Source organism: Lotus japonicus, chromosome 6 (assembly GCF_012489685.1).
Source record: "Lotus japonicus ecotype B-129 chromosome 6, LjGifu_v1.2".
Taxonomy (NCBI): domain Eukaryota; kingdom Viridiplantae; phylum Streptophyta; class Magnoliopsida; order Fabales; family Fabaceae; genus Lotus; species Lotus japonicus.
Window position 1 is genome coordinate 60,972,521 of NC_080046.1, and position 12,578 is coordinate 60,985,098.

Here is a 12,578-nt window from a genome sequence, read left to right on the forward strand (position 1 = left end):
TGATCCTGTTCCTCCAACAGCAGCTCCTGAACCTGTAATCCGTCGAAGTTCGACACGTAATACCTCTGCTTCTTCGTTGAACAATATCGAAGAAAAAGAATCTGATGATCAATCTGTCAGAAGTATTCCTGTCGCCAACCCAGTCATTCACAATTCTAGGAATCAGTGGAGGAAGGAAACCAAACTCTATTACCCTAGAGCCACCGCTCCTGATCTCCTATTAGAAGAAAAGGATTCTTCAAATTTCAAAAGCTTTAGCACCAACAATGTCTATGAATGGAACATTGATGGTGAAAACGAGTATGGCATCACCAAAATCCTCCAGAATATGACCATGGTTGCCACTGCTTATGTAACCTCCAACAATTGTCCTGAATCTCTTATTGTCGAAATCTTGGTCGCTGGTTTCTGTGGCCAACTCAAAGGTTGGTGGGATAATTATCTCACTGAAGATGAAAAGAATCAAATCTTGACGGCAGTCAAGACTGATGAAGAAGGTAATCCCATTATGGAAGATGGCAAGTTCATTTCTGATGCCGTCAATTCTTTAATCTTTACCATAGCCCAACATTTCGTTGGAGATCCTTCCCTCATCAAAGACAGATCTGGTGATCTTCTATCCAATCTTAAGTGCAAATCACTAGGTGATTTCAGATGGTATAAAGATACCTTCCTGACTAGAGTCTATACCCGTGAAGACAGTCAACAAGCCTTCTGGAAAGAGAAATTCCTGGCAGGTCTTCCTAAATCTTTTGGTGACAAAGTTCGTGAAAAACTTAGAAGCCAAAATCCTGAGGGAGAAATCCCTTATCAAACTCTTAGTTATGGCCAACTCATAGCTATCATCCAAAGAGTTGCTCTCAAAATCTGTCAAGATGACAAAATCCAACAGCAACTCACCAAGGAGAAATCTCAGAATCGCAGGGATTTGGGTACCTTCTGCGAACAGTTTGGTATTCAGGGTTGCCCTAAGAAACCTAAACCCCGAAAGCATGATCTTCCTCCCAAACAACAGTGGAGAAGGAAATCTAGCAGAAATGATCATAGGAAACCCAAACCTAGATCTAAAACCCATTCTGCACAAGCTGCAAAACCCCCTCCTGAGAATCGACCCTCTCAAGGAAAAGATGTCACCTGCTATAACTGTGGCAAGCCAGGCCATATTAGCAGGTATTACAGACTCAAAAGAAGAATCTCTGAGCTTCATCTTGAACCCGAGATCGAAGACAAGATCAATAATCTTCTCATCCAAACTTCTGATGAAGAAGAATCTGTCCCCTCGGACTCTGAGGTCTCTGAGGACCTAAATCAAATCCAGAATGATGATGATCAATCGTCTTCTTCTATCAATGTCTTGACCAATGAGCAAGACTTACTCTTCAGGGCCATCAATTCTATTCCTGATCCTGTGAGAATAAAATCTACTTGGAACGTCTCAAGTATACTCTTGAGGATAGACCTCCCAAAAGTCCTATTACCACCAATAAGTTCAATCTCAAGGATACCTTCAAACGTCTTGAAAAATCTACTGTCAAACCTGTTACTATTCAAGACCTTCAATCTGAAGTCCATACCCTTAAGGCTGAGGTTAAAAGCCTTAAACAAATCCAAACCAGTCAGCAAATTATCTTAGAAAAACTGACTGAAGAAAATTCTGATGGTTCCTCAAGTTCTCCATCAACTCCGAATTCCGTTTCTAACAACAATGTTGGTGATTTCCTAGAAATTATTAACAATGTCATCATCCAGAAATTCTATATCAATATCAAAATCATTATAGGTGATTTTATTCTTGAAACCCCAGCTCTTTTTGACACTGGTGCTGATTCCAGTTGTATTTCTGAGGGTCTTATTCCCACCAGATATTTTGAAAAAACAACTGAGAAACTCAGTGCTGCTGAAGGTTCTAAACTTTTTATCAAATATAAGATCCCCTCGGCTATCATTAAAAATGGTAGTCTTGAGATAGAAACTCCCTTCCTGTTAGTCAGGATTTTAACCCACAGAGTTATTATAGGGACGCCTTTCATAAAAAAGCTCTTCCCTTACAACACTGATGAGAAAGGCATCACTGTCCAACATCTGGGAAAGCCTATTCTCTTCAAATTCTCTAAACCTCCCTTTAGTAAGACCCTGAATATCATATCTTACAAGGAGAAGCAAATCAATTTCCTCAAGGAAGAAATCTCTTACAAGAATATTGATGTTCAATTACAACAATCCTCTGTCAAATCAAGAATTGATAATATTCTTGAAAACATTCAATCCAGCATTTGTTCTGATCTACCTAATGCTTTTTGGGAAAGGAAGAGCCATATGGTCGAACTTCCTTATGAAAAGGATTTCTCTGACAAACAAATCCCTACTAAGGCCAGGCCAATCCAAATGAATGAAGAACTCCTTCAATTCTGCCAAAAGGAATTCAACGATCTTCTACAGAAAAAATTAATTCGTAGAAGTAAGAGTCCCTGGTCCTGCGCAGCCTTTTATGTCAACAAACAGGCTGAGATAGAACGTGGAACTCCTAGGCTAGTTATTAACTACAAGCCTCTCAATCAAGCTCTTTGTTGGATTAGGTATCCTATCCCCAACAAAAGGGATCTCTTAGCCAGATTACATGACGCTAAGATCTTCTCAAAATTCGATATGAAGTCTGGATTCTGGCAAATCCAATTGCAGGAAAAGGATAGGTATAAAACTGCTTTTACTGTCCCCTTTGGACAGTATGAGTGGAATGTTATGCCTTTTGGCTTAAAAAATGCCCCTTCTGAATTCCAGAGAATCGTGAATGAAATCTTCAATCCTTATTCCAAATTCACTATTGTTTATATTGATGATGTTCTGATCTTTTCTCAATCTATAGATCAGCATTTCAAACACCTCAATACTTTCATTTCCGTCATCAAGAAGAATGGACTGGCTGTATCTAAAACAAAAGTCAGTTTATTTCAAACCAAAATCAGGTTCCTTGGTCACAATATTCATCAAGGAACAATCGTCCCCATTAATCGTGCTATTGAGTTCACAGACAAATTTCCTGACCAAATCATAAACAAGACCCAATTACAAAGGTTCTTGGGATGTCTCAATTATGTTGCCGATTTCTGTCCGCAACTCAGCACTATAATCAAACCCCTTCATGATAGGCTCAAGAAGGATCCCCCACCTTGGTCTGATGTTCATACCAATGTGGTCAAGCAAATCAAACTTCGTGTCAAAAATCTCCCTTGTCTTTATCTCCCTAATCCTCAAGCTTTCAAGATTATTGAAACTGATGCCTCTGATATTGGCTTTTGTGGTATTTTGAAACAAAAAGTTTTTGACAAAGAACAGATTATTGCTTTTACTTCAAAACACTGGAACCCTGCCCAGCAAAATTATTCTACTGTCAAAAAAGAAGTTTTAGCAATCATTTTGTCTATTTCAAAATTCCAATCTGATTTGATTAATCAAAAATTCTTGGTCCGTGTGGACTGCAAATCTGCTAAAGAAATTCTTCAAAAGGATGTCAAAAACTTAGCTTCAAAACATATCTTTGCCAGATGGCAAGCTATTTTAAGCGTTTTTGACTTTGATATGGAATACATAAAAGGATCTACAAATTCTCTCCCTGACTTTCTTACTCGTGAGTATTTACAGGGCAGATCTTAGGATGGCCTCCAAAGGCTCTTCCTCCTCATCTCGGGGAAGAGGCAGGAGTACAAACAGAAACAAAGGTATTGTAATCTCTGATTCCCTTATCTTATCTGGGCCCACTGCCCATCAATCTGGACCCATTGTCCAAAAATCTGAGCCCACTGCTCAAAACCAATCTCCTCAACCAAAGCAAACTAAAGCAGATTATGCTTTACCAATCCAAACACTTCTTGCCTTCAAACAATCAGGCTTAGATGAAATACCTCAAGGCCTCACCAAACTTCCAAATAAATCTTGGGCTAGCATCGCTGATGAAGATGATGACCAAGACCTCCAATCCCTCCAAACTATCATTGATAGAACCAAAAGCATAACAACCCATGACGGGAAAAAACCTGTTGTTGTTGCCCAATCTAGTCCAAATTCAGGTTACTTGGCTAAAACAATCATGAGATTCCAAACCCTCATCGAACCAGAATGGTGGGACAATTCCGAAGGAGTTAACCTGGCCAACAAAATTGGTACCAAGCTCTTCCCAAGTCATCTTGATCCCATTCATCCAAACAAAACCCAAAGGTTCTATGAGTTCATTTTGGTTGACACAAACAGTGTAGAAATCAAACATTTTAGGGACAAACATGATAACTCCCTAATTACCCATTCTACACTACAAATCCTCCGTGTCCTTCGTCCCACTGACTTTGGACCAAATCCAAACAGTTACAAAAAATTCTCCCAGAATTTCGACCCGGTAGGTTTTAATTATTGGGACTATATTAGTGATGAGCAATATTTTACCCATTTTATATAGCCTTAATTTGTCATTATTAATGATTATTCGTAATTAATTGACCTTGCTTGACAGTGATTTATATTATTTGGTCTAATTACGTTTATTCTTATTTTCAGGTTTTATTTGACGTCAAGGGCATTTTGGGGAATTGCGGAATGAAGATTTGATTGTGCTGGAGTGAAGATTGTATTTTAGGAAATATTAGGATTTAATTTCGGAATAAATTAAGTTTGATATCTTTCAGATTCAAACTTATTTAGGTTGTTATTTTAAAACTCTATCTTTAGGATTTGTTAGGATTTGATTTTGATATCTTTTAGGATTTGATTTTGATTAGGATTGTGATCTCAGCTCCTATTTAAGGGTTTGTGCTGGGAGAAACAAGAACTTTTTACCTTCTACATTATTATTTTATGCAATTTCGAATTTCAGTAATTATTAGAGTTCTGCTAGGGTTTATGCTTTTAAACCCTATTCTCTTCTCCAAAATAATTGTTGATTTCGCCCCATCCATGGAAGGCTAATTTCCTTCGAACGAATTCCTTTGTAAAGTATATCGCGCTCTTGAGGTATAGTGCTTAATAGAATTCGCATGATTAGTTTTCTTCATCTCTACTTCTGGCTTAGGTTTGCTTAATTCCTTAGGTTCACGAATTAGAAGATGATGTATGTTCGCTTAGTTCATATTAGGGCGTAAAGGATTCTTAATCGCTTAGTTTAGGAATCTATGAATTAGTTATCGCTTAGTTAATTAATTCTCACGAACTAGGAAACTAATAACAAGAATTGATCTTTAGATACCCGTGATTGAGCAGCGATATACTGAACGAAGGGATTCGTCCGTCTTTACTTATCATATTAATCTGCCTTTACTTTCTGTTAGTATTTTTAAACTGAATCACAAACCCCCCCCCCAGTGTGTGTGCGTTTGTTAGTATTAATAATATTGAGTCTTTGTTGAAACGATAATCCTTGGGAAACGACCTAGGAGTCACTTCCTAGTTTACTACAGTTTTCTAATTTAATTATTTGTATCGGGTACGGCCTCGATCAAATTTGGCGCCGTTGCCGGGGATTATCGTCTTTACCAAAGGTTTAATAGAGTTAGTATTAGTAGTATTAGTAGTATTAGTATTATTAGTATCATTAGTAGTATTAACAAGTTCGATCTCTGACGCAGGTACTGTGAAGGTAAGGATTAGTGATTTTTGAAGGATAATTAGGCTGTATCTTCAAACGGCCATATCTTTTGCTCCAGAACTCGAAATTCAACATATTATATATGTTTTTGGGGTAGAAAAAAAATTCCAATCCATCTGTGACTGCTACGCTGTGAGATCGATTCTTAAAAACGCAAAAAGAGGCCTTCCGCCAAAAGTTTTTTTTAGGGTTTTGAAAAAAAAATTTACTTTCATTCTTATTCTATTTGGGATACTTAGTGTTGCATGACTAGGGCAAATCCTGGGTTTTTGCATCCATTTATTTCTGAAATAGATCGAGAATTTCATAGGTTAATTAGAGCACGTAGAGCTTTTGTTACTGATTCTCATTCAAGTGATTCTGATTCTGACCTTGATTTTGATTCTGATTTTGTTGCAGTTTTTGATAACATGGCTGAAGAAGGACCGCGAGAAAGAACATTAACGGAGCTGGCTGCACCTGATTTCACCTACGAAAGCTTGTGTATCCAGTATCCTGAGGATGTACCATGTGTACTCAAAACTGGACTAATCCATTTATTGCCTAAGTTTGGTGGTCTTGCAGGTGAAGATCCTCATATGCATATCAAGGAGTTTCGTACTGTCATATCCACCATGAAGCCTCCTGAAGTTGACAAAGATCATATCTGTTTGAAGGCTTTTCCTCATTCTCTTCAGGGAACTGCAAAGACTTGGCTGTATAACCTGCCTCCTTCGTCCATTGCAAGCTGGGACGACCTGAAAAGAAAGTTTCTTGAGAAGTTCTTCCCTGCCTCTAGGACAACTTCAATCAGAAAAGACATCTCAGGAATCAGGCAGCTACATGGAGAGACTCTACATGAATACTGGGAAAGATTCAAGACACTATGTGTGAGCTGCCCCCATCACCAGATTTCCGAGCAGCTCCTAGTTCAGTATTTCTATGAGGGTTTGCTCAACATGGAAAGACATCTCATTGATGCTGCTTGTGGAGGTGCATTGAATGACATGACTCCTACTGAAGCCAGGCAGTTGTTTGAGAAGATGGCTGCTAATTCTCAGCAATTTCAAACAAGGAGTAATGATGCTGTTAAAACTGTTAATGAGATTGGGACAGATCCACGGATGGACAAGCTTGAGAAGAGGGTGGAAACCATTGCCAGCTTGGTTACTCAATTGGCCATGAACCAGAATAAACCTTCACAACAGGCAAAGGTTTGTGGCATTTGCACTAAAGACCATAATACTGATGTTTGTCCTTCTCTGCAGGAACCTACGGATGAGAATCCTGAAGCATATGCTGCCAACATTTTCAATAATCGACCTCAGCAAAATTATGATCTGTCATCTAACAGATATAATCCTGGCTGGAGAAATCATCCAAATCTTAGATGGTCTGATCAGTCACAACCTAGACCATATGTTCCTCCTCCAATGCAACAACATGCTAACAACCCTGCTGCACCACCGCAATCTAAAGAATCTTCATTGGAGGATATGTTGAAGCAGATGACAGCCCAAAACATACAGTTCCAACAAGACACCAGATCCTCCATTCAGAATCTGACCACCCAGATAGGACAGATGGCTACTTCAATAAACCAGCTACAGTCCCAGAATTCTGATAAGCTGCCCTCTCAGACGGTTGTGAATCCAAGAAATGTGAGCGCCATCACCTTACGGTCGGGGAAGCAAATTGATGCAGATCATGGACCAGAGCCAGAGCCTGAACCTGAAAAGGAGACAGAGACCACTGCCACAAGAACCTTCCAAGTACAACCACCTTCCATTCCTCTTCCATTCCCTCCGAAAGCTATGCCAAGCAAGAAGAAGGAAGAGGTAGATAAGGGAATCTTGGAGATATTCAAGAAAGTGGAGGTGAACATACCTCTACTTGATGCACTCAAGCAAATTCCAAGATATGCAAAGTTTCTGAAAGAATTATGCACTCAGAAAAGGAAGCTGAAAGGAAATGAAAGAGTCCGCATGGGGAGAAACGTTTCTGCAATCATAGGTAAAGCTGGTAAACCTGCCCCTGTTTCTGATGTTCCTGAAAAGTGTGAGGATCCAGGTACGTTTTCTGTTCCTTGTGTCATAGGTGATACTAAATTTGAAAATGTCATGCTAGATCTAGGAGCTTCAATTAATGTGATGCCTATGTCTATTTTTAAATCACTTTCACTTGGACCTTTGAAACCTACGGGTGTTGTCATCCAATTAGCAAATAGGAGCACGGCACACCCTGCTGGTTGGGTAGAGGATGTTTTGGTTAGGGTTGGTGAACTTGTTTTCCCTGCTGATTTTTATGTGCTTGAAATGGAAAAAGGATCTTCCCGTAATACAGTTCCTATCATTTTGGGGAGACCATTTTTAAAGACAGCCCGAACCAAGATAGATGTTTATGCTGGTACACTGACTATGGAATTCGGTGATATTGTGGTTAGGATAAACATTTTTGATGCTATGAAACATCCACCTGAAGACTATTCTGTGTTTCATATTGATTTGCTTGATGAACTGCTTGATGATATGCTTGATGAACATGAATCTGATTTCCTACATGATTCTGATTATCCTTCACTAACTGGGTCATACACTTGTCATACATGTACTGCTACTGAAATGTGTGATTCTTGCATTGATCAATTTTTGGACACTGTTGTTGTTGACTCGGATGTTAAGAAATCTGATTGTACTAACCCAGTTGTTGAAGTGCAGGCTGCAGAAACTGTATCTGCTAGTTTGGTTCCATCTGTTTTGCAGGCACCCGTATTGGAGCTTAAGCCCTTACCAGATAACCTCAAGTATGCCTACTTGGAGGATGATAAGAAGCTCCCTGTCATTGTTTCCGCAACCCTTCATGAAAATCAAGAGGAAAAGTTGCTGCAAGTACTGAAGAAGCACAAGAAAGCTATTGGTTGGACCTTAGCTGACATTCCTGGTATTAGTCCATCCATGTGCATGCATAGAATACTCTTGGAAGAAGGAGCGAAGCCAGTAAGACAACCACAAAGGAGACTCAACCCAGTGATACTTGATGTTGTGAAGAAGGAGATCACCAAGCTTCTGCAAGCTGGAATTATATATCCGATCTCTGACAGCCCTTGGGTGAGCCCAGTTCAAGTGGTCCCTAAGAAGACAGGACTTACCGTTGTGAAGAATGAGAGGAACGAGCTTATCCCTACTCGAGTGCAAAACAGTTGGAGAGTCTGCATTGATTATAGGAGGCTCAATCAAGCAACTAGAAAGGATCACTTTCATTTGCCCTTCAAGGATCCTTCTCTTGTGGATGCTACCATGGACGATGTTTCCTTGGTTGTTTCCACCCTCCGCCCGCCATGAATCAGGGAGTTTTCTTTCTCCTTCTTTACTTTTATTGCACTTGTTCAATTCCATATTTGTTATGCTTCATTGGGACAATGTGTAGTTTAAGTGGGGGGGGGAGATTACCGTAGGTAGAATATTTAGTTTTTGAATAAATTAGGTTGATCCATGCTTTCTTTGAATTCTTAGGTCTTGTTTAGATTATGGGCATTTTCTTTCTTTGAACTGAGTCATGATATCTTGTGATGTGAATCCATGCGTTCTTGTTGTCAAGTTACTTTTGAAAATGGAGGGGTTGAAATAATTATGATAGACTTAATTCCCCTGTGAGAGTTTTTGAGCCTTAACTGTAGGTGGTCAACTGTATGCCATCTCTAAAATTTTTCTTGTGTGATTGCACTCTTGATTACTTGCACTCTAAAACTTGACTTGACGCTTGTTTCTACTTGGTACTCACATGCACATATTGAGGTGATTTTAGGCATTTTCTTCTTTTAATTAATAAGCCACTAGCCATATAAGCCTACCTTGAATGAATTATCCTTTGATAGCCACTTTGAGCCTTTTTACCCTTCTTTTCTTTAGCTCATTACAAGCTTATAAGTGAAAAATCATGATTGACCTAATCTTAGGGAATTTTGGAGCTTTGGAATTGTTTTGGGAGTAAGTACTAAGTGGGTAAGGGTGCATTGTTCTTTAATTCTTCCAATTCTCGGTTATGCTTAGTTGGTTGTTGTAAATAGTATGGTGGTGCTGTTTTTCTTACTAGTTTTGAATTTCAGTAAAAAAAAAAACGAAAAAAAAAAGAAAAAAAACAGAAAAGGAAAAAAAGAGAAGGCCAAGAGCAAAAAAATGAATGAAAGGATGAAAGATGAAAAGTTAAAGTGTGGAATTGGAGGAAGAATTGCAAATCTTATGCTTTGAAATTGGGTTGATCTTGACTTACTTCTTACTTATTCCCCACTGCTCCTCTATTTCCTAAGGTTTTAGCTACTTATCCCATATTTTATCCTACCTTGTCCTTGGCCACATTGCAACCTTTAAAAGTCCTTTTTGATCTTTATGTGCATGTGTTTTTGATTGTTGATGTTAGCGTCTTGTCAAGCCTATGGTAGTGTTTGTTCTCATGAAGTGCCTTGAGCGTAAACACAAACCTTAAACACTTGAGTGTAAACACTTTGAGAGCATAACTTGTGAGGTTCTATCATCTTTGTTCTCACCTCTTGGTTTGATTGGTTACCTTACATGCTTGGATGTTTGGATGATATTCATGGATTTCTTGTCTCTTTGATTCTTCAATTGATTTTGCCCATTTCTCTACATTTCCTAGGATTCATTGTTAAGTATGTGATCTTTTAGGTTATTGCATGATTCACTTCCAGTTACAAATTGGTTTTCATGTTCTTAATTCTTTATTTTTCCCAGGAGTGCAAAAGGCTAAGTGTGGGGGTATTTGATGAGCAATATTTTACCCATTTTATATAGCCTTAATTTGTCATTATTAATGATTATTCGTAATTAATTGACCTTGCTTGACAGTGATTTATATTATTTGGTCTAATTACGTTTATTCTTATTTTCAGGTTTTATTTGACGTCAAGGGCATTTTGGGGAATTGCGGAATGAAGATTTGATTGTGCTGGAGTGAAGATTGTATTTTAGGAAATATTAGGATTTAATTTCGGAATAAATTAAATTTGATATCTTTCAGATTCAAACTTATTTAGGTTGTTATTTTAAAACTCTATCTTTAGGATTTGTTAGGATTTGATTTTGATATCTTTTAGGATTTGATTTTGATTAGGATTGTGATCTCAGCTCCTATTTAAGGGTTTGTGCTGGGAGAAACAAGAACTTTTTACCTTCTACATTATTATTTTATGCAATTTCGAATTTCAGTAATTATTAGAGTTCTGCTAGGGTTTATGCTTTTAATCCCTATTCTCTTCTCCAAAATAATTGTTGATTTCGCCCCATCCATGGAAGGCTAATTTCCTTCGAACGAATTCCTTTGTAAAGTATATCGCGCTCTTGAGGTATAGTGCTTAATAGAATTCGCATGATTAGTTTTCTTCATCTCTACTTCTGGCTTAGGTTTGCTTAATTCCTTAGGTTCACGAATTAGAAGATGATGTATGTTCGCTTAGTTCATATTAGGGCGTAAAGGATTCTTAATCGCTTAGTTTAGGAATCTGTGAATTAGTTATCGCTTAGTTAATTAATTCTCACGAACTAGGAAACTAATAACAAGAATTGATCTTTAGATACCCGTGATTGAGCAGCGATATACTGAACGAAGGGATTCGTCCGTCTTTACTTATCATATTAATCTGCCTTTACTTTCTGTTAGTATTTTTAAACTGAATCACAAACCCCCCCCCCCCCAGTGTGTGTGCGTTTGTTAGTATTAATAATATTGAGTCTTTGTTGAAACGATAATCCTTGGGAAACGACCTAGGAGTCACTTCCTAGTTTACTACAGTTTTCTAATTTAATTATTTGTATCGGGTACGGCCTCGATCAATTAGGGCTTGGGATAATATAATCCTTGGCCTCCAAAACAAAAATTTCAAATATTCTTGGCTCATTTATTTCAAATGGACCAACAAGTACTCTTTTCCAAACTGGTTTCATTCTTGGTGGAGCTTTTTTGGACCAACTACTGAAATCTTTCCCTCTGAAGTTCTGGAGGGATTCAATCACTTCATTAAACACTGGAACAAGGAGTTAAACAATTATCCTGATTGTTTAAACTTTTTTACAATCTTTTCCCTCTCTTGGGTATTCACTTGGCGTTATGGTCTTAAGACCAAGACCCAACCAATCCTCTTCAAACAGGCTCTCATCAAATGGTGGAAGATCTTTGATGCTTCAAAAGCCTACAAAGAAAATGTGAGCCAATAGTTCCGGTTGAATAGTCCCGGTAGCCGGTACTATTTGACGGGTACTATTTGCTACAGTAAAAAGTTCTACTGTTGCTACAGTGGATTACAATAATTGAGATAGAATTATTACAAAATCAAATGATTACAAAACGACAAAACTTAGCAGAAGTCATCATCATCTGATTCTGAGGTTTGGACAAAGTCCGACCCAAAAGAGGATTGCTCGGAAAATTTTGTGTTGGGGGGCCTTTGAGGATGAGGCCTGCTGGCCCTGAAGAGTAAGTCTTGCTCATTGGTCAAGACATTGATAGAAGAAGACGATTGATCATCATCATTCTGGATTTGATTTAGGTCCTCAGAGACCTCAGAGTCCGAGGGGACAGATTCTTCTTCATCAAAAGTTTGGATGAGAAGATTATTGATCTTGTCTTCGATCTCTGGTTCAAGATGAAGCTCAGAGATTCTTCTTTTGAGTCTGCAATACCTGCTAATATGGCCTGGCTTGCCACAGTTATAGCAGGTGACATCTTTTCCTTGAGAGGGTCGATTCATATATATATATATATCATAATTATATTCTATATATAAGTTTTCAAATTCTAGAAATACATCATATAATTTTGTCAGTTTTAAACACTTTAAAATATGTCTTTCTCTATTTCAATTTTTTTTAACTATTGAAGTTAAAAATTAACATAAAATTAATTGAATTTATGGTCATAACATACCATATTCCTCATAAAATATATCAAGTACTAAAAT